This window comes from Quercus suber, unplaced genomic scaffold (assembly GCF_002906115.3).
Source record: "Quercus suber isolate HL8 unplaced genomic scaffold, Cork oak 2.0 scaffold_483, whole genome shotgun sequence".
Taxonomy (NCBI): domain Eukaryota; kingdom Viridiplantae; phylum Streptophyta; class Magnoliopsida; order Fagales; family Fagaceae; genus Quercus; species Quercus suber.
In genome coordinates, this window is record NW_027069933.1 from 168,631 (window position 1) to 192,867 (window position 24,237).

The 24,237-nt window shown below is 33.5% G+C and overlaps 1 long non-coding RNA gene across 7 annotated transcripts; it reads left to right on the forward strand.

The window, feature by feature from the left end:
• Positions 1 to 15,153: 15,153 nt before the first annotated feature.
• On the forward strand, positions 15,154 to 23,787 carry LOC112001778 (uncharacterized). 7 transcript variants are annotated; one of them, XR_002881818.2, is made up of 3 exons: positions 15,154 to 15,860; positions 16,906 to 16,966; positions 23,314 to 23,787. It is a non-coding gene; the product is annotated as an uncharacterized LOC112001778 (long non-coding RNA). The 7 variants fall into 7 exon arrangements; XR_010624773.1 differs by lacking the exon at positions 23,314 to 23,787 and adding an exon at positions 23,184 to 23,307; XR_010624774.1 differs by lacking the exon at positions 23,314 to 23,787 and adding an exon at positions 20,563 to 23,176.
• Positions 23,788 to 24,237: the final 450 nt, after the last annotated feature.

Genomic DNA, 24,237 nt, shown 5'->3' on the forward strand with positions numbered 1-24,237 from the left:
GAGGATCTTCAAAGCAAAGGGTGTTAGAATTCCTCAAGATATCAGTCACATGACTCCATTGTCAGCAATAAACAAATTCACCATCACAAGGATACAAAGTCGTCTTCTAGGTGATGGAGAGGAGGGTGTCCATGGAGAAGGTGTTCATATGGAGACTGAAGCTGAGACTGCAGGACTGACTTCCACACCAAGAAGCAGAACCAAGAGAAGCAGGACTTCCACTTCATCAGCTGCACCTCCTGATGCATTTCAGATCATCCTTGAAAGACTTGATGGACTCAAAGAGGTTCAAGATCAGCATACTGAAAGGATGACGACAATGTAAGATCAGCTTGGTGTTCTTTCAACAAAGTTTGACAGCATCTACACCAACAAGGAGCAGTGACCCTTTGGCCATTCCGGTCAAAAAGGGGGAGAATTTTTGGGGCAGCTCTTGAGGGGGAGTGCTTATTTTGAAGGGGAGTTTCATTATTATACATTGTTTTGTTTATAGTTTTGTCACTATGATTGGATATCTTCTGTTGTTATAGGTTTGATACACTATGGTTTAAGTGTGGTTTTATCTAATAACTCTTGGATGATTGTGTTTCTTTGGTATTGGTTTATATATTGATGATGTTTATTCACAGTTGGTTTTTGGTTTTTTGTGCTTTGTACCCATGTTGCTTATGTAAGCTTTAAGGGTTTGGTTTATGTACTCTTGTAGGCCTTTGTGGTTTGTGCCATTCTTTATGTAACCTTTGTACTTTGTTAATTCAGTACTTCTAACCTAATGCTATGCATTCTTTGTGAAGTACTATCACTCTTGTGCCCATGTAGGATTTTTCCTAGATGCACATACCTCTTGTATTGTGCATTGGTTGAGTGTTGGTCATTCAAGTGATTTACTTTGTGTTTGTCAACTTGAATGTCCGGATGTTCATTCCAAGTATGAATGAGCACTGTGATCACTTGGTTATAGTGATTGCATGTTTTGATCTTGCCATGGTTTATTGCTTTACTCCATTGTGCATGATCGCATTGTGCTTGCTCCATATGCATTACAAGTTTCTATATACAATGAACTTATTGTGTTGTTTTGTTTCAGGAGATACTTGTTCTTATGGTTCAAAAGTTTCACAGATTCTAGAGTTAGGTGTGAGTGAGTTTTGCAACTGTTCCCCACTCACATGTTAAGGCTAGAGTTTGTTTTAGGGTTTTGTCACGGAATAGCCAAAGGGGGAGATTGTAAGGTTGAAATTTATCAACCATCTTGTTGACTTTATTCCGTGCCAATTTGCTTGTAATTTAGCACTTAGTAACCCTGTATTTAGGTGGGATTATTGTAAGGGTAGTGTGTTAGAAGATGTGAAGAAAAGCTCAAGTATGTGCTAAGAAGCAGAGCTTCGCGGCTAGGGCTCGCGAGTGGTTCGCTGCTACAAGCTGCCAAATGCAGGCACGTGAGATGCACACAGGGAAGCTGAAAGGTCGCGCCAGCTGTTGCACTATAGGACAAAAGTCCCAGGCTAACTAGACCGTTACGCCGCGACTTGAATTCGCGACTTGGACAAGCCGCAAGACCAAGCCGCCAATTTACCGTGTTTGGCAAAAACTGTCTCTTCATATTCCTTTCTCACCCTACTATATATAGACCCTTATATCCACGATTTTAAGAGAGCTTCTGGAGAGAATTTTTGTGAGAGAAACCCTAGAGAAAAACAAGATTGCCCCGTCCCTAATCTTTACCTTAGAGACTCTACAAATTTCTCTACTCTCTTCCTCTCCATTGTCATATCCTTGAGAGGCCATTGACCAAATCCTTATCTCACCACACCCACGTCTGTGAGAAGGTTCATTTGGTGCTAAGGGAAGCATTTTGGAAGGAACCAATATACATTGGTTGATGCTATGGTATAGTAGCGGAATCCGGGAAGCTAAAGAAGAAATAGGTTCGGCGTAACCTCATTGGAGAAAGAAGCTTGGAGGGCTTAGGTACTTGGGTAGATTAGGCTTGGAGGGTTTTGTGCTATTCATATATCCCAACTGTATTCTTTAGTGGATTATTTACCGCTTGGAGGGCGGCGGAGAGATTTTACGCCGAGGGCTTCGGTTTCCTCTTCGATAACATATCACGTGTTGTCCATGTGTTTGCATATTCCTTCCTTTATCTTTGCCTTATATTTACTGCTGTGGATGTGTTTATATTTGGCTTAGATTGTTATCAATTTTGTGATTGGCTTATGTTCATGTTCCGCACATTAACTGTTTGACTATAAGTTTGAATTGGTAATTTTGTAATTGGGGGTCCAAACGTTAAAGGGTGTTTTTATAAACATTTTGAACTTTCATTATCGGTTAATTTATTAATTTATTTATATTTTTTTAATATACCATTTTCTGTTCGAAAAATGGGTTTTGGTTTGATTGGAAACTTTTAAGCCAAACTTATAGTAGAGCTCACACATCGTTTTAGGCAAGGCCAAATTGGAAGGTTTTCTCCTTCATGAAGAGATTAATATCATTTGATCACTGTCCCAAAACCATTTATGGATTTATTGTAAAATTGACTCCTAAAGTGTAAAATTTGTAAGTCTCACATAGAAAATAGATTGAATATTTTTATAAATCTATATACTTGTGTGTGTGGTTCTAAGTGGGTTTTCCAATATTAAATAATTATTTATTAATTTATTTAAGTGTCTGCTATTGTGCAACTATTCTACAAATAATATATCTGTTCATGTGACACCATTTTCTTATATATAATTTGTGGATCCATTTTAAATAGTAAGTTCTCATTTATTCCATATGGTTTTTAGTTTTACATTCACATTCATAGTCAAAGAATGAGAAAGAGACACAATTTTGTTCACTATAGTATTCAAATTAATGTTCTTCTTCTATTTGTTGTGATCATTGTATCTTGGGTGAATAATGTTCAAGACTCAAAGCATCAATTGTGAGGGGCGAAATCTATCATCAAGAGATTGTGTCAAACACAAGCCTTGATAAGCATACGCATAATTCATTATTTGTACATTTGATCTATGAGTAATTCCTTTTATTTTGCAGATTTTTATTTACTGCATTTTGTACATATTCTATTATTGTCTAGATTAGAGCACCTATTTGTGTCAAAAGATTCAATATTTCCGGTATATTATCTAATACAATTTAAAGGAGTACTAGTACTGATTTAATGTCTAATACGATATATTTTCTCGGTATGACCAAAATCAGTACTTTATAATTAATATATTTTTTTCTTGTTTGCCACAAAAATAAATTAAAATTTTACAATATTTCTAACGTTCTCAATACAAGAGACAATAAATAAAGAATATTTTAGGCAAGATTGAGATAAGTGATAAAATCATAGTGAAGTAAATATTTCAACCTAGTTTTACAGTTCATTATTATATATATATATATATATATTAGGTTAAGTTTATGGTTATGTTTATATTATGTTCATGCTCATATTTATGCTTCTATTTGTATTATTGTTTTTTATTGCACATATACTTTGCATGATTATATCTTTTCTTATTCCTCACAAATTTGTATCACCAAAATTCAATTGTAGAAAATAGAGCCAATTCATGTTCGGCCATGAAAATGAAAGTGGATAAAGGTATCACTTTAAGATTTTGATTTGGATAAAAAGTATATTTGCACTACAGCAAAATGTAACTATAGTGACGAATTTTAGTGAGGAAAAAATTTTCCTCACAAAAAAGTACCATTTAGTGACGAAATTTATATTTCGTCACTATATATAAAAAAATAGTAACATTTAGTGACGAAATTTAGATTTCGTCACTATAGGGTGTGCTAAATTTAGGGCGCCAAACAAAAGTGGAGGCGGGAAACCAAATTGATCTACAGTGACGAATTTTTTCGTCACTAAAAGTTTAAGTTTTTTGTGACGAATAATTTCGTCACTAAAAGGTGCTACTGGTCATGCTTTAGTGACGAAACCCGTTTCGTCGCTGAATGTGACATTTAGCAACGAAAATAAATCGTCACTGAAAGGTAAACGGTAGCCTTTAGTTTTATTATTTGCGACGAAGGTATACAACAGTGATGAAATCAAATCGTCACTAAAAATAAGGTATATATGTAACACTAAAGCTCCATTTTTTTCACATCCGATACTCTCTCCCTTATACTCTCTTAAGCTCTCCCTCACACTCTCTCAAGCAGCCAGCTGACGCCGATCGAGCTCGACAGCGCTGTCCCAGGCTTCTGCTGGTGACGTCGTCTAAACCCCCGCTGTTGACCAAATCCATTTCTCAAATCGATTTCTCCGTTTCAAAAGCCGATCGCTTCATCCGATTCAGCTCCCGGCGACGCTTCAAAAGCCGTTGGCGACTTTTCAAAAGTCATTGGTGTCGCTTCAGGTCGCCGGTCATCCGATTCAGCTCCCGGTGACGCTTCAAAAGCCGTTGGCGATGCTTCAAAAGTCGTTGGCGTCGCTTCAGTCGCCGATCATTGGTGATGCTTCAGGTCACCGTTAACATTAAACCCATCCTTCGCACCACTTGACTGTTTGCCTTCCACCTGACCATTCGCCTCTCGCCGTCGATCTCGCCTCTTTGCCTCCCACCTGACCGTTCGCCTCTTGCCTCTTGCCGTTGATCTTGCCTCTTCGCCTTCCAACTTCCCTCAGATCCTCTCTCTCTCTCTTTAAATTTTTTCAGATTTTTTTGGTTTTGATTTTTTTGCTTATTAACCCAAGAGATATCCTTTTTTCTTCTTCTTCTAGGGTTTCTAATTCATCTCCGATTTTGGCTTTCTTATCTTTCTTTTTTGGTTTTGGTGTTTTGGTTTCAGAAAAGCAAAACTATACCCTTTCGATAAAGAAGGGAAGCAGTGGAAAGAGAGAGGCGCCAATCTAAAGCTTCTGAAGCACAAGGAATCTGGAAAAGTCTGGCTCGTAATGCGCCAATCTAAGACTCTCATGATCTGCACTAATCATCTAGGTCAGTCTTCTTCTTTTTCTTTTTTTTTTAATCAAAGTTTTGTTTTTATTTTGGTTTTTATATATTTGCCGTTTTGCTCTCTTTGGTTGCTTAGAAATTGCAAAAGAACAGTAATTACATGAAAATTATTTCCTTCATTTAATTTTTTGATTATTATTATTATTATTGTTTTGTTTTTAATACCTTTGCTATTATGCTCTGTTTGGTATCTTAGAAAATCCAAAAGAACAAAATTAACTTACACAACAAACTCAATCCCTTAGTTGATTAATTTATCTGTAATATTTTTTTGGTTTGCCTTTGTTGTTTGTGAAAGGGGTGCCAACCTATGATAGTGGTTGGATTGGTGATGGGTGTATTGGAATATAATTTTTTCCTAAGGTGGTTAGCAGTGGTTTGGGCATTGAGGCCATGGGGCTTTAGTTATGTGGTGTTTGTGGGCATGGATTTTCACAGGTTTGTTGTCGGAGTTGAAAGATGCTCATGGTTGGTGGAGACAAATTATGGGTATGAGTAGCTATGGGTCTTGGTTGCTGGTGAAAAGTTTCAGGGCGGTGTGGTTTTATTGGAGGATGCTTGGGTGATACCAGTAGAATCATGGCTGTGTAATGGTTTTTGAGAGGTTGTTGCTCTATGTTTTCTTTGGGTTTTATTTTTTTCTTTTATTTCATCACTGTGGTTAATGCTGAAGGTAGAAATGCAGTGCCTCTTGTAGAACCTGGTTGTCTTCTTGGTGATTGCCATTTCTTTGGTTGTCCATTCAATCATCTTCTCAACACTAGGGAGCTTGAATTTCTCATCTACGAGATGAGCTAGCCATATGGAACGCAGCTCCGAAATTGGGTATGCTTTGTGTGATTGCCAGAGTAGAAATTAATTGTTTATATTGATTTGAATAGGAGTTGACTGGTTGTAACGCTTCATATTTTCTGCCTATGTCATGCAAGTCTTTTGATTTTGGGTTCACTTCCTGTTGCAGAGTATGACATTAGGCATGTTTGTATTGATCTTGACAATGGTGCTTGATTGTACCATTTGCAGGTTCTCACAAGTGGCATAGAAGTAAAGCTTCAAAGGAATGCCCTCAGTGTAATTGAAGCTCCAACTGGTAATGAGGAAGATGATGACCTTGAATTTGAACATGTGCCATGGAACGGTTCAGATATTGGTGAGTTTGGTTAATGAATTCTGTAGTACAGGTTTTGCTCTGCTGTCACTAAATTTTGGCTACATGACTTGAGAATTCTTTGGAAAGTTACAGTGATTAGGAAAACATAGTTCTTGTGAAACTGTGGTTTTTTTCTGCGTGTATCAATTTGGAATTTGAAGTTTGAATTCTTTTGGATGTAAAACTCTTAGTATAGATTGATAACATGGTGAAGGTATATTTTGCTGGTAGTGCCATCCAGTGGTGACTGCCATTTCTTACTTGGAGGTACATGGCTATGGCCTTTGGGTGGACCCTTTCTACGTAGTTGTTTTCTTTTGCCTCTATAATTGTGGGTTTGGAATTTTAGAGAAAAGTGATTGAGGTTGTTGCATAGGATCCATTGTGCCTTCAACTTTTACTTTTACTAAGTTAACTAACTTTTCATACAGTTACTTTGGCAGTTTGGCTATCTTCTTTTGGAGGGAGAAAATTATTTGGTTTGTGATCATATGTAGGGCAGTGAAAGAAAAGAGAATTTTGGTAATAGAGTAAGACTTTTTTAACTTTTTATTATTATCCCTTATTAAACCTCAGCATCCAAATGGTGGGTTTATTAAATTAAAGCTTTTGCAGTAACTGTTTATTTTTTTTAATGAAATTTATACTTCACCTTTTTTTTTATAGCTATATCTTGTTTTTCAATGAAAGGCTGAGAACTAATGCTTTTGCTGTGTGTATATATATATATATATATATTAGTTAAAATATCCATTCTCAACTACACTATAGGAAAAACTACACCATAGGCTTGTTTACTGCTCCAATCTTGTGGGCCAAAATTTGGACTTTGTAGTTGGCTTATTCCTTCATACTAGTGGGCCTTGGCCTGCCAAGATCCATAGTCCACTGGGCCTTAAGATTTAGACCCTCCATCCTCATCTATTAGTTTTTTTTTTGAAAGAAACTCATCAATTAGTTAGGTCAAACTTGTATTGTAACATAAGAAACGCATCTTATCTTTATTTTCTTTTTGTGTCACGTTCCCCATATTCTAAATTGTACATGTAATATCTGAAGCTTTTTGGAAAATTTTCTATAATTATTACTCATGCTTTATAAACTCAAGAACTTAAAACATTATTTACTGTAATTTGTCAAAGAGTTTACTACTAAAACCCTATTTCATATAGAAATGTCAAAGGCACCTTAACCTTTTCTAATCATGGACATAGAAAACTTACTTGAAACAGTAGAAATTTCAAAAACCAAAGGTTGTACAAATCAAAATGATAATGGTCCATAAACAATGTAGTGGCCCATTGTATCTAATTGTTCACGTTGTAGGCTTGTAGCCGTCTAGCTTCTAGGATAGTTGGATGCTTACATGTATCACCATCTTAATAATCTCAAGAGAAATTAATTTTGACTAGTTAAAGCTGGCTACCCGAATTCCTTAGTGCCTTTCATATGGTCCACTTCTTTCATATTATTTTCAGAAGATTTTCCTTTCAACACAAAGTCTCATTTATGTTGAAGTCTTATATTTGACTAGAAACTTTGTCTTATATTTGTATACTATAAGCATGTAACATCAGGTTGGTCTTGGCATACTTATATGATATTACACTTACAATCAAACTGTAATTCAACTTGAATTGCTCCAACAAAATAAATTGGGGATCCAAAAGAATACATAGTTCAAACTTGCTGCTGAGTTCAAATTTATTTGCTTTCTATGGGGGTAGTTCAACTTCAAGTTAAAACCCTTTTTGGTTAGTACTTTATTTGCTTTTTACAACTTATACATTAGGAGTTGTGATTTTAATTTATTGGTGTGGTTACTCTTAATGCATTGTTAGAAATGTTTCTTATAACATAGTTAATGTTTTTACTTTACGATTTTAACGAAGTATTGTTTTTATATTTGTGCAGATTTCTTATTGGTGGCTTTTAGGGGATTTACTTTTGGCATTACTTGAAGACATATGAGGACATCTTCCGTTAGTTCTAAAATAGGGTTTAGGTAGAGTTATTGTATGTATTGCAAACAATTATTGTATGGAAGGAGTTTGAATTGGATATTTGTTTTATTTTTTTACTTGTGGAATGTATGGATCCTTTTTTTTATAAATGTGTTGTTGAAATAAATGTGTTATTCAAATGTGAGGTTTTAATAATGTAATGACAGGTTACAGGTTAATATCAAAGCCATGAAAAAAATAAAAACAGAAAATAAGTTTTAGTGACGAATTGTTTTGTCACAAATATAGCAACAAAAAATTGTTTTAGTGACAAAAATTTTGTCACTAAATATAGCAAAATTTTGTAAGAAATGGTTTTAGTGACGAAAATATTCGTCACTATATGTGCATAGATTTTCTTAAAAATAGTTTTAGTGACGAATTTTTTCATCACTATATGTACCCGAACATAGTTTTAGTGACGAAATTATTCGTCACTAAATATGATTTAGTAAACTAAATTGCTTTTAGTGACGAAATATTTTCGTCACTGAATAGTGTTTTTAGTGAGGAAAACATTTAGTGACGAAATGTTTTCGTCACTAAAAGTTTTTTTTAAAAAAAATCAAATCGGACTTTTAGTGACGAAATTTTTTGTCACCAGGACTTTTAGTGACGGGGCTATAGTGACGAAATGAGTTTCGTCACTAAAAGTCCAATTTCGTCACTAAAGGTTCTTAGTGACGAAAAACTAGACTTTTAGTGACGAATTTTTTCATCATTGAAAATACATTTTGTTGTAGTATTATATTTGTGCAGATTTCTTATTGGTGGCTTTTAGGGGATTTACTTTTGGCATTACTTGAAGACATATGAGGACATCTTCCGTTAGTTCTAAAATAGGGTTTAGGTAGAGTTATTGTATGTATTGCAAACAATTATTGTATGGAAGGAGTTTGAATTGGATATTTGTTTTATTTTTTTACTTGTGGAATGTATGGATCCTTTTTTTTATAAATGTGTTGTTGAAATAAATGTGTTATTCAAATGTGAGGTTTTAATAATGTAATGACAGGTTACAGGTTAATATCAAAGCCATGAAAAAAATAAAAACAGAAAATAAGTTTTAGTGACGAATTGTTTTGTCACAAATATAGCAACAAAAAATTGTTTTAGTGACAAAAATTTTGTCACTAAATATAGCAAAATTTTGTAAGAAATGGTTTTAGTGACGAAAATATTCGTCACTATATGTGCATAGATTTTCTTAAAAATAGTTTTAGTGACGAATTTTTTCATCACTATATGTACCCGAACATAGTTTTAGTGACGAAATTATTCGTCACTAAATATGATTTAGTAAACTAAATTGCTTTTAGTGACGAAATATTTTCGTCACTGAATAGTGTTTTTAGTGAGGAAAACATTTAGTGACGAAATGTTTTCGTCACTAAAAGTTTTTTTTAAAAAAAATCAAATCGGACTTTTAGTGATGAAATTTTTTGTCACCAGGACTTTTAGTGACGGGGCTATAGTGACGAAATGAGTTTCGTCACTAAAAGTCCAATTTCGTCACTAAAGGTTCTTAGTGACGAAAAACTAGACTTTTAGTGACGAATTTTTTCATCATTGAAAATACATTTTGTTGTAGTGTTGATTACTTAGGACATTTGAGGATGAGGAGGTAATAATAATAATAATAACTAGTCGCTAACCTGTGCGATGCACGAGATTCTTTAAAAAGAAAAAAAAAACAATATTGCAATTATCATTTGCTGCACTAAATCAAAATGTCTCAAGACTCACTAATCAAATAATACAACTAAATGGAGAAGACCCAAGCATAACATAACATCTTCACTAATTCAAATATTAAACATTGTCAAACCTAGTACATGCTTGTGTCCAATAAAAAATTATAAAGACAAATAAGGGATAAAGAAATCTTGTATATCATGATATCATCTCCATAAAAATACATACATGCCAAAAAGATTAATACCACTACCACAGGTCCATTGGCAATGAAGTTATTTTCAAAGTTACATATATATACTGTGAATAAACAAATAAACAAATTGCAATAATGATCGCAATCTTATTTTCATAATAAATAAATAGAATATAGTTACCAATGTCAAATTCTTTTGCTGTGACTCAAAAAGAGTAGAGGAAGAACATAATACAACAAATCTACATTATATAGAAGAGTACATATATTTATTCAACCTAAAACATTGAGTTTTATAAATCTTCTTCGCTTGCTCACATTCCCAACCACATCTGTTGTGCTAAGATACCATAGATATTGCTTTTTCAAAATCACGAATAGACTTTGCCAATAAAGCCTTCCCCATGTCAAACCCTTTTGCTTTGCCTTGAAATAGTTCCTAGAAAACAGCTGCTTTACCCAAGTTAGGGGCTTTGAGAACAAAATAAGAGTTATAGTATCCGAGAAAGTGCGATAACCACAACATATTGGTGTTATTTTCATATATAACAGATAACGAAATATGAAAACACCAATACTAGGCAAAACCTGTTCTTTAAACTCAGAATGTATCATTAACAGGCAATTCTGTCAACTTCTTCTCTCTTTTCTTAAGGGAAAAAAATTTGCTTTTCACCTACCATAGGCAAAAGGACCATAATCCAAAGCTCTACCCAAATACAATTTAGGATAGTTAAGGACAACCAATATGAGAATCAACTTCAAAATAATTAGATAAGAAATAAAGACCACCATAGCTCAATTTTTAAAGTAGCTTTCCTCTTAGACACATGCATAAGAAATCACCATATCAGACACATAAAGAAACAACATTTAAAGCAAGCGAGATGGGATTTCAAGAAAAATAAGACTACCCCAAATGTAAACTAACCTCAAATGTATCAAAATCACCATTATTGATAACAGTGAAACTCAACTCTCAGAACTGGGAGTCCGAAGCAAGCAACTTCGTTTAGACAAAAAGTACATCTCTCAATAACGTGGATCTTTTTTTAGGTGAGGAACGAACTATGTGCCTTATCTTGACATTTGTCAAGAAAACCATATTGGGTGAAATGGGTCGGTATCAGATTTGTCAGTTTTGTAAAAAAGTTCAGCTAAATATAGCTAAGGAATTAAATCATTTTTACCTTTTAACATAAGCTTCTCAGCGAGTTTTAGGTGTGTGGATATAGTTAAGTATCTTTTTGAGGAAAGAGTGAGATAAGAGAATACAAATACATGTACATTTATGAAAATTAATAAAAGGTGAAAACTTTTTGTGTGTGTGCAAGTGCTACCATTGCTATTTTGCTGAGATTCCAAGTAGTGTGCAATGGGCTTAGCTTTGACTGCAAGTTATGCTCATGCCCGCCAAATCTTTCTAACCCAAGACTTTGATTTTGATGATGTAAAAAAAGGTTGAAGATTGAAGATATAAGTAGACATTAAACATAAGTTATTCCCAATTAAAAAATTAAGCATAAGTTATCATACTTAAATGGCGGCCAACACGATTCAAGGCATACCACATCAATGATTATGTTTGTTCAACATTAAAACAATGCTAGAATGAAGGGGCATAAAGCATTTGAACCAAAATAGACAGAAGATTGAAAGCAATCACCAACCTTATTAGATCTTAGAATATCTATCAGTTCGCCAATGAGCTTCTAATCAATGGCCATGTGATAAGGAGAGGACCTTGTAGCCTCCTCTAAGTCAAATGGATTGTCTATGCATGTGGCAGTTGTAAGCGGTGTATTTTGAGAAGTTGCCAAGGCTTTGTGAGTATTTGTTATCTATGTCATTGATTTTTAAAAAAGTTTGTTTAATAATTTATATATGCCTCATATTTCACCATTAATCTGTTACAAATATATTTGTATTTTAGTGTTCATAATTGTATTATTAGTAAAATTTAACGAGTCACTACTAAACTGTTCCAATACCAAAACTTATCTTGTTCCTATTAGGGACATAAAACATTGCCTCATTCAACACACCACATTCTCCCTAAAATCTACATTTTAGTAGAAGGATCTCATTCCTAGCCAAATCATTTTTCCTTTAATACCAAGCAATACAAAAACAAAAAACTAAAGGTATATTATGTCCAAATAAAAGCAATCCTCAAGATTATTAAAACCTGATCTCAGTAAAAGCACATCAATGTTCCACACATTCAGCAACTATGCAACAATATTGGTTCCTAAGGGACCCAAAAAAAAAAAACATGCACAACCCAAATATATAATCCAACAATATGCATAAAATGCTATTCTTCTCTAATAAATCAGATCATTCACATAAGGCATAAAAGAAATTAGAATTAGAATTAGAAATCTGAATAAAGAAATTAGGCAGAGCTTGAAGCTAAAGCAAAACTTGTAGGGTTGTTGTCAGATTTTGAGGGTTGGAAGGCTCTTCAATACTATCTCCACTATGAAACCCATCCATATCCACAATATTTTCTTACAAAAAGATAGGAATTGAAATCCCTAAATTGACAGAAAACCTAATTGAAGACATAATTAAAACTCAACTTTGAGCCTCTGTCCCATTTAAAACAATTTCAATCTGAATTTAACCCATATCAGTAACTATCATTTCATCAAATGAATAGCTATGCAAATTTAATCATTTAAATTGGAAAAAGTAGCTACTTGGAAAAGGCAGTAACTATCATCAATATACAATTTACGATAGACAAAAGGACCAAAATTGTATTATTAGTAAAACCTAACGGGTCACAACTAAACTGTTCCAATACCAAAACTTATCTTGTTCCTATTAGGGACATAAAACATGGTCTCAATCAACACACCACATTCTCCCTCAAATATACATTTTAGTAGAAGGATCTCATTCCTAGCCAAATCATTTTTCCTTTAATACCAAGCAAAACAAAAACAAAAAACAAAAGGGATATTATGTCCAGATAAAAGCAATCCTCAAGATAAGAAAACTCAAGGCAACCTAAAAAAGATGTAATCTTTATCTTTCTTTAAAAGAAGGGAGGGTGGGGGACAAGAAAAAAAAATGCAGATAAGTGAAGGCATTGCTTCCCACAAGGACCACAACATTTTGCATAACAATCTACAGGAAAATCAAAAGATTCCATCAGCAAATTTCTCAAACTTTCGGGTGATTCATGGTTATGGTGATTTTACAACATAAAATTGTATAAGCAATTGATGGGATAGCAAAAAATGGCATCTGTGGTTCGTCCAGAAGGGTCGTCCATGACATGCAGTTTGCCAAGTGACTAGGCCATCTCCTATTCGTCCAGACCTCCCTTCCCTGAGAGGTCGACCAATTGGGCAGACCATCGTAATCAAGTAAAAAGGGTCGTCCACGGATGAATCGCATGGACGACCAAAGAACAGCATGACAAAGGGTCGTCCATAAGCATTGCACATGGACGACCATATGACACTTAGTAAACTCCGAAGCGGTTAATCAACCCGTGTTCATCGCCGTCAATTTCTCCCAAGTATGTAACTTCCAGCGGCGGTTATGATTTCTATAGCCGTTGAAGAAGTTACATCCGGACTCCACAAATCTGGGGGAAGTTATTGGACCAATAACCGCCCTAAAGTACCCTATATAAGGACCGGTCTGAACTACGTAAAGGTATGATATTCTGAGATCTTTACACACAATACAGTGAGAATTCCAGACAAAGGAAGGCACTAACTTCACCATCGGAGGATATTTGACCGGTCCACCCCGGTCATCCTTTGATCTTTTTCTTCTTTTACAGGCCTCTGCAAGCGTCGTAGCCCACCGAAGCCGAAGTGTTCAACCAAACTGATTTTATCCACCATCAGCAATAAATTCTTTGAAAGTTTTAATCAAGAGAATTGTACTTCAGTTTATGAGGTTATGAGGTTAAAAGAAGTACAATGCGTGCATTAAAAGATTGATTATGAGGTTAAAGATTTCGTGAACAAAAAACGCATGTATTTAAAACTATGATTGCCAACACTAACAGAGAACAAACATCTAAGAGTATAGCTCTCCCAGACATTCTATCAAACACTTGTTACGAATCTCAAACAGCTATAGTACCAACCGCAACCTTCAAAACAAAAATAAAATTCCCACAAAAACACAAATATTTTAGTCATATAGCAATATGCAACAATACCCATAAAAGAAATTTTGATTTTTGGGTTATACCATCCTCCTTTCTTCTCATCCTAATAATTCCAATTCTCCAACACTACCAACCATGAACGGCTAAATAAAAACAAATCTCAAGAAAAACCCAAAACCTAAATCATAATGTCCAAATTTTTAAAACAAAAAACAATTACCAGCAGTAGTCTAATGGTGGCAAAATGCATGCCTAACAGTGGGTGGTGGCTCTCTACCTTACGGACTTGCTTCTCTTGATCTCTCTTTACCCAATGACTTTCACTCTCAGAATTTGAGTTTTGGGTTTTGATTTTGGAGAAAGGAAAGGGTGAGTTTTAGGTTTAGGCGAAGGAGATAGCGTCTGAATTTTAGTTTTAGGTTTTAAAGGGTATCGGGTTTTGTAACATGTATTTGGTGGGGGAAAAAATGAAATTTATTTTTTATTTTTAATAATGCATGTGAGTAAATGGGTTGGAAAAAAAATCAAAACATATAAATCAAATTTAAAAAGTAGAAAAAAATTAAATGATGACGTGAAAAATTGTGGGTGCTTTAAAAGCTTTGGTTTTATATATATATATATATATAGATAATAATAATCATAGGCCAAGAGTATGAACATTACGTAAAATAGGGATAATTAGTGCATTCTTAAGATTTTACTCTTTGTATATGGGCTCTTCAAAAGTTCTAATATTTTTTGATATGTTTGTGAGGTCAATAAGATGTATGTCCATATACACCCGAAAAAAATGGTTGGTCTAGCTCTTTCAATGAGTAGCATCAATTGATATCTAATATCTAATATATAATAGCAAAAGCTTTTACCAGTGTTGACACGTAAGTAAAAAAAAAGCCCCTTTAAAATGCTAACACATGTACAGTTTTCCTTTAAAGTGTCGCCCAGTGCGTCGTTTTGGGAGGAACTTATAAAAAACACAAACCCGCTTTATAAAGAAAACCAAAAAAAAAAAAAAAAAAAAAAAAAAAACAGAAACCCTAAAAAGCAAACGCCATATTTCCCGATTGAAATTTCAGACTCACTCTGACTTCCCAATGAAACGAAGAGAGGCGATGAGGACACGGAGAAAGAAGTAGAGAAAGAGTGGCGATGAAATCAAAAGGTTTCAAAAAACGATTTTGCAAACCCGAAACACCGTTTACCGCAAAACATAACCCAATTCTCTTCTAAAAACTAAAATTAAAACCTGTAACTCCTTTCTCTTCTCAGAAACCCAAAAATCAAAACCATCTCCTTCCCCCAAAATCAAAATCCAAAACTTAGATGAGAAAGAAGTAAGCAATCAAAGGTGCCATTCTCACGCAATCTCTGATTCCCTCACACAACGGCCACCGATTCATCAGACCAACTCAACCTCAACCCTACTGCTACTACAGAAGAAAACCCTAAACAAACCCTAGAAGACGACACTACTACTGCCATTACGCCCACCAGATCGCCTCGAATAAGAAGAAGAGGAAGAACCAACCGATGAGGCTTCCGATCAGCTTTCTGTAACCACCGTTGATTTCGATGCAAAGTACGGCGAGGATTCAAAGAGCACTGTAGCTGCTACCTGTAGCAAGGGATGTTGTTGATGTGGATCTGGCTCCCAATCGTTTCACTCCGCGTTTATCATGTACAAATTTAGGTTTTTGTTTTTAACTCTCTCTTGGATTCAGGTGTAGATTTCATTTGTCATTGATTGAGTTCAATTCCGATCTATGTAATAAAAAATTAATGGGTTTTTCTTTAGCTTTTCTTTTTTTGGGTTTGTAGGTGGAAAGGCAAATCATTGGAATTTCTATTCTTAATTTAAATTTCTTGGGTTTTGTTTTGTTGATTATTGTTTTTTGGTTTGAACTTTTTTAATCCTGTTTGGTAGATTTTTGTTAGATTTAGTTCTTGTTTGCACCTGAAACTGTTGATTATTGTTTTTTGGTTAGAAAATTTTTTCCCCTGTTTGGTAGATTTTAGTTCCTGTTTGCACCTGAAATTTGAATTCATTTAATTGTAGCATAAAAAAGGGTTAAGAATTACGCACCAATTTCTTTTCTTCATACCCTTTTCTTATTTACTTAATTTTCTGATTTATTTCAGATTATGAGAGATTTAATTTTTCTGTACATAGGTTATGGTTTTATAATCTCTGAGCATCCTAAGACTCTTATATCAACATGAATTGCAAGTGTTGTAATATATGTGATTCTAATTTTGAACTTAGTTGTAAGTGTAGATTGCAATTCATTTGCCTCTATTAGATTGCCGCTCTGTTCAGTGCAGTCTTATTTTGGGAATACAAGATTGATGAAAATTAAGAATGCTATGAGTGTAATATCTGTTGAATGCTATTTATAGGGGGCTGAGTGTAATATCTGTTGTTGTTTCTGTATTGTATGTCCATGGGTTGTATTTATTTTGTTGCATATTTTGTTTTTTGCAGAATAGGTCTTTGTTCCCCTGTATTTATGCTTATGGGGTTATGTGCTTTTACATGTATTTCCCTTTTGTCAAATAAAATTTCTTTCTTTATCTCAACCCAAAAAAAAAAAAAAAAATGTAAATACTGCTGACTACAATTTGTTGGCATTGTTTGGTTTTGTTGAACGCCTCATGGGTACGGGTAGTTAGCTTATCTTCTCAAACTTTCAAATGTCATTTATTTGAATCACTAATTTAAATTTTTTCCCTGTCAGAAAAGTTATTGGGTTCTCTAATAGGAGAATTACTGTTGGGTTCTCTACAATAAAATGAAAGGTATGATAGCCTAAATTTTCCTCTTTATTTCATTGTTCAATGAAATCTCTTTTCTGTTTGCAATTGCTTTGATTTAGAACAAAGATTTCCTTAACAGCAACACAAATAAGACTATAAGTGCAAATGTTCTCTGGTAAAAGAAAATCTTAGAAAAGGAGATTTTAAGAACTTAACTGGAACTTTAAATAGATGATTACATTTAAGGTATTACTGTTAAGGTAGAAAATGTTGGAGGAACTATTGTCGGGAGAAAGAAAGGAATTGATCAAATGGGAAGTAAAACCAAACTTCAAAACATAGATTTATGACAAAGAACAAATAATTCAAAAACAAAAACAAAATGAAGATTTTCAAATTAACATGACTATTATTTTCAAATTAAGCATATGGGGCAACATCAAAATGAAGATTATTTATTATGTGACTAATTAGTTAAGGTGAGGGAAGGGTACAAGAAATGAAAATGAAAACTTACTAGGAGATGAAAGAGCTGCCAGTTATTGGCATTTAAGGGCCTCTACAGCCCTTCTCTTTTTCTTATGTTTTTTGCACATATTTTCTTTCTGTATTCTTTCTCTTTCTTTGATTACTTTCCCATATTTTTTATAGCTATTTTTTTTTTTCTTTTGGCTAAATTTTAGTTGACTGTAGATTTTATTTTTAATTCTTTTGCTAAATGTTTTTCAATTGCAGATTTTTTTTATAGGATCTAACAGCAGATTGGTCATGAATAAATGTGCCATTTTATTGGGTTTGGGATGGTATAGTCATCTGGCTTAAATAGTAGAATTATTAAAAAAGAAAATCCAAATAGTAAGGCAATGTGCTAACTTTGGCAATCATGCGTTGTCTTCACTTCTTTCAAAAGTCACATGCCAGGGGTTGTGATTGCCTCAACAACTCTCTTTGGTTCACAACCCGCAATGCCTAATGAAACGTTAACTCAGGCGTTCCGAGTAGATGATGCTGTTGTCGATAGCATAAAATCCAAATTTGGTTTTTAAGCCATGGCCTTCCTGATAAGGTCCCTTTGATTTGAAGATTGTGTGATAATACTTTTGAGATTACCTACCTTGCTTAGTTGGGCTGTGTTATTCAGGTTATCAATGTATGTGTTTTGATTATTGATTGATTTTATAAAAAATTGTTATTGTTATTGATTGATGTTTTGATACCTATTTTGTTATGTTTATTGATGAATTTTATGATAAATGTTTTCACCTGTAAGTTGAATTATTGTGTTCTAAATAACACAATCGAATCTCCCTCACTGTAAAAAAATACCTTCAAGAATATACCTATGAATTTGGATACAATAATCTAAAAGTGTCCGTATCAAACCCCACATACAATGACAGCAAATTGTCATGGAGTATTTATAGCTCAAATTAATGATTCAAATTGGCTTTAATGGTTTCTCTCAAAAAAAAAAAAAAAAAAAAATAGTCTCCTATGGCATTTTTATTTTATTTTATATTAAGGTATATTTTTATACTTTTTGGTATCATTTTGTTATTTAGCATTGGAGAGTTTTTTGTTAAGATAGAAGTGGGATTAATTTTAATTGTGTACGAAATTTGTGAGGACTTTCTTAGTGCATTCTCCTCCACGATAGAGTTAGGTACATTTTTTGTATGTACCCTTTGTCGGTCTGATTGGAAGCCTTTTATTCTGGTTTTTCTTGGGTTTGAAAGGTGGTTTGGTTTGGTAACAAGCACATTGTTAATTGGCTTATAATATGCATCTTAGAGTTTGATAGGCTTTGTATTTTGGATGATGTATGTCAGATTGTTGGGCTCTTCTACTTTAATGAAGATTTGAAATTTTTTTTTAAGGAGAATGCTAAAAGAAATTATCTGCAATATTTCATTATGTAGCACTGATGCTTGGGTGGTAGATAATTTGCAGTTGATTCATTGTGATAACTTTTTTTCCTCCCTCCAATCATTCTCTTATCAATTTTTTTTTTTCTTTCTTAAGTCAAAGCTAATTGATTGTGTTATGTGGAATCTACAACAGTATAGGAACCTTGCTCTGCTATAGTTTTAGAGTTAAGATGAGGACAGGTTCCATGTGCTTTTCCATCTTGCAAGTTCCTAGATGCAGAATCCCCACCTTAGCTACTTTTTGGAGGGAAAGCTTCCACAGTTTGAGTAGGACTGACAATAGGAAATGGACTCGGAAGTCCTGCATTTACAAAAAGTGATACATTTTGTGTAACTAAGACAGAGATTAGTCAATTCCACCCTCTTGAATATTGTGAATCATAAGATTCACTTCCTATAGATTATTGAAATAAAACAAAAAATATATATGACTACCTTCAAAAGAATAATCTACGGTATGATTGTTTTTATTGTGTATGTCTTAGTGTTTTTGATTTGAGTACTTATAGATGATTTACTTTTATTTATTTATTTTATGAATAGATGATTACATAATATTGGGTGAAAAGTTTCATGAATTCCATAACTTGGGTGTATGTATAATCTAATATATCTGCTTTATTTATCACTATGAGGTTTGTTGTTAACAAATTTTCTCTGTATCATTGCAGCTTTTTTGGGATTGTGGGCTTTTTCTTTTTCTTTTTTTGTTTTGCAATTGAAATTTAGGGTCAAGATTAAGATTCAATGTTGTTTTTATGGGTTATGACTTATGAATTGGTTTGGTTTTAGAATTTGAGATTCCCATCTGCTATTGATTATGCATTTTATTTGTTGCAGGTGGAATTTTGTTTTGTTTATATATTGTGGCTTGATTATGCACCACAACTTTTTCATTTTTTCTTTTGCGATTAAAAAGTTGCATTCAATGTCCCTTTTAAGGGTTATACATTGGTTTGGTTTTACAATTTGAGATTCCAATGTACTATTGATTATGCATATTATTATTTGACTAATATTTTTCTGACTTTTTGTTTCACAAACCAGTAGCCATTTTTTCTCTTTTAAACTTTTTGGTTGTGAAATTCTCTAATCTCATGGTTTAATTCATTGTGGTTCCTAGGAATGGTAGATTTGGTATTTGAAATTGTCTTGCAAGTTTTAGTTTGGTGTGATTCATTGTGGTTCCTAGGAATAGCGGACTTGCTATTTGAAATTGTCATGTAAGTTTTAACTACTTAAAGTCATATATATATATATATATATTTTTTTTTTTTTTAGAGTCTCTCATAACAGGGAAGACACACGAATGATTTGAAGAAACTAATTTTTAAAAATTTTAGGGGATATTGGACACTATATGCTTAAATAGACTACGTTATTTAAGTTTGAATATATGTAATAGAAGTATGATAACTAAGTTTATGTTGGATGCAAAGTTCGTTAACATGTTAAACGATCCCGCGCATTGCATGGGTTAAACACTAGTATTTATAATGATAGAATAATCAGTTGAAGCCCTTTTAGGCACAAGAAATTATATTTATACACACCATAAAGGCAAGAATCCTAATGTATTGGACCAACTCGGACTATTGCTCGAGTCGGTTTTGGTACCATTCACCCAGTGTCAGTTTACCTTTTAAATGTTACGAGTAGGCGTTGCCTTCGGGGTTGGTATGGTCACTAATTTTAGGCCCATACTCATAGGTGATTGTTTCTCAATAACCACATGTGGCGCATTAGTGACTGTGGGAGGGTTCACTTTCAACTTGGGTCAGACGCTTTCGTTCTTTTTTATTGATCTCATTCCATCGGTAATTTACAGAACATGCTTTCTGAATTTATTACTTTTAATAAATTATTAAATGATCATTAACATGCCCATGACTATTGATATAATCATTTCATACTATATTATTCCTAATAAAAGCAACAACAAAACAAAGCATATATTTTTCAAGATCAAGTGGTTTATACAATCATAGTTATGTGAATGTTTTGATCTAAATTATTATCTCATTGTTATTTGTATAATTAACTAGGGTTATATATTATTTTGGTCCCTAACTTTTACCAAAAGTTTATTTTTCATCCCTGAACTATAAAAAATTCTTTTTTCATCCTAAACTTTGTAAAGAATTTTTTTCATTAGTTTAAAGACAAAAATAGGGATGAAAAAAGAAAATTTTTTTTTCAATAGTTTAGGGGTGGAAAACAAATTTTTTATAAAGTTTAAGGATATAAATAAAAAATTTTCAATAGTTTATGGACAAAAGATGAATTTTTCAATAGTTTTAGGACAAAAAAAATGAACTTCTTAGTTTGATAAAGTTTAGAGACAAAAATAGTATTTTATCCAATTAACTATGTTTATGCTTATGTTTATGTTTGTTGTGAAAATTTAAGTTGGAAAATTCCATAACTTTGTAATATTTTATTGAGTTTGTAATGCGTTTCAATATCTAAGTTCAAAAGGTTGAAGATGTAGCTCAAAAGTGTATGGTGACTCAATTTTGGTGGGTTCATAACAGAAAAGATGAGGGTATTCATTGGATGAAGTGAGGGAAGGTTTATGCTACAAAAGCAAAAGGATTGCTAGGGTTCAAAGTCATTAATTTCGCACTTTTGACAAAACAAGGATGGCAACTCCTCACAGAGAAACCAACCTTGTTACTCAAAGTGCTAAAAATGAGAAACTATCTCGTCTACAATTTTTTGAGACCAAAGTTAAACCAAATGACTCATAGGCATGGTGGAGCATCATGGAGGCAAGGAAGATGATTGAAATGAGGAACAAAAGTAGCATATAGATATGGAAAGATAAATGGATTCCTACTCCTACATCATATAGGAAACTATATGTGAATGCCATAGGAGATGAGTTGATTAATGTATAACTGACACTATGGAAATTCCAACTCACTATATCTTTCTACTAGTTGAAGGAGAGGAAATCAAATGCATTTCATTCATCTATAGAATTGCAGATGATGGATTAATCTACATTAGAACAAATAATTATAATTCCATGATTAAAAGTGCCTACCAATTATTGATGGAGGATTATGGCCGAGAACAAGAAGCTAGCAAAAATTCAAATCAAGCACAACAAACCCAATTATGATAAGAAATATGACACTTTGTAATGCTGAACAAAAACACAATAGGCTAGATATAGTTCTAGCTTTACAAAGCCTTGACAAACCAAAGAAAAATAAACCTAGGATCCACTAGAAATTTAAAAAATCTCATCAAGATATTTAATTTTAGTCTACTGAAACTAGTCTAGAGATACAAATATCTATAGGAGCCCTTTAGGGTTTCAAATAGGCTCCCTTGAAAATAAAGATACCCTTAAATTTCCTATGACATCAGAAAAAGACTAAATTACCCAAATAAAATAACTAAATTTAGGTTTGAAAATAAGCGATAACAAACAAACTATTCAATTACGCGACTCTCCACCTTGACTTCTGAATGTCCAACTTCTCAAGAAAATACAGGGATACGTGTTCAATATTAGTCCCCTCCACTTGTGAAGAACTTGCCCTTCAGTTAATTTCTGGATACATTATTGGCTCGCCCAATGGATAGTACTTGTACAACATCCACATTAAATGATTTCAAAATTGCCATATCACGAGGAATATCAATACATACGCATTGTCATTGAATTTATTCATAATTGACCATATTTCTTTGGCTTCAGCTTGTTGTAAGTACCAACTGGATATCTCTCTTTGCTCCATGTCCCCCTCTGGAAACACCTTGTGCCTTTGATGTTTATCAACTGCTATCTTATACTTTGCATTGGTTTCCTCAAGCTTTTTCTTCACATATCTTTGAATTGACTAAAATTGTTTCACTATGTTCTTTGTTGTAGTGCTCAAACTTGGAATAGGTCTTCCAAGATTATTATTATTATTATTATTATTATTTTTTTTTTTTAAGAAAAGAAAAAATTGAAAAGCATTGTAGCATAAAATCACCAAAATATTTTAAATCTAGCTTTCTAACACTATCTGTATGTGGGAGCTTAGACTTAGGGGTGTTTGCTAGGACATCAAGAATGCCATTATTTAAGGAGTTATGGCTAAATGCGCGAAAATAAGCAATAGAGCAACATAGGCATGCAAGACACAATGAAATACATGGAAAACCCATGTTGGAGCAAATGTTAAATCCTTTGCTTCTGAGAATGTTACTATTAATGGAAAAATGTTACAAAATCACTCTCTATCCTACCCATAATCCCCTTTATTCCCCTAGGATCTTTATCAACCAAAATGTCTCTCTGTTCTCAATGGCTAGCTTACTCCTTTTGATAGGCCAAGGAAGCTTCTGACCATGTACACATGTTGCTATCCTATTGGGGTCTTGCATGCTGAGGGATGGTACACTAGTAGTGCGTCATTATTGCTAGATGTGCAACGTTGGGCTAAGGACTTTCTATTGCAGGTGATGAGCCGATGGGAGGTCTTCACATTTTGTAAAAGTCCTTCAGTGGACTGGCCTGGTGTTGAGCGATGGTAATGCTCCTTGCACTTTAAATTTGCAGGTAGTACCTCTAAAAGGTGAGTCTTATCTTGATCCGTTGGCGCTGTCAACGGCATATGCATTTGTGCCTATCAGCATCTCTCCATGTTTGGATTGATTTTTGCTGTCTTGTCTTCGGCCATTATTGTTCCTTAATTCACTTCCATTTATGGTTGGTACACATGTAAGACCAGGATGGCCTAAGGATATTACATGTGTAAAAAGATCATAATGCCCTCAGTCCTAACCCTTGTGACGATACACCATTCAGTTTTTTGTAAAACTTCTCATATTTGTATTTAAACCTCTCTCTCTCTAACCTTATTCTTCATGTATTTCACATATTGCCATCTTTGTATTTAGAATTTGTGGTTGAATGGTTATTTTGTGACCAAAGATTTATTTTTCCTAAAAGCTTGAAATGGTTGATATTATTTTAAGGTTAGTGTTAAAGTTTTGAATCTCGGAGCTTGGATGGGTTTACTTTAGATTAATGTTTGTATAACTTTGCGCATAAAATGGTTTTATAGGAATCAATTTGTTTGTACAATTTTACTTGTATCTTTAGTACAAAACTTATATTTGGTTGGTATTCTTGTTTGTATGACATGTAGTACTGTTTTAGGTCTTTGTTTCTATGATGCTGCATTGATCAAAACATGTGAAATTTGGATGAGAATCAACATCCTATAAATACCTCTACTTCCGATGCACATAAAACACACGCAAACATACTTTCATTTTGAGTTATATATAAATTTGACCATGCATTAATTTTTTTTATTTATAACTAGTTGCTAACTTGTGCGATGAATGAGATTGTTTTAAATCAAATGTTAACATGTT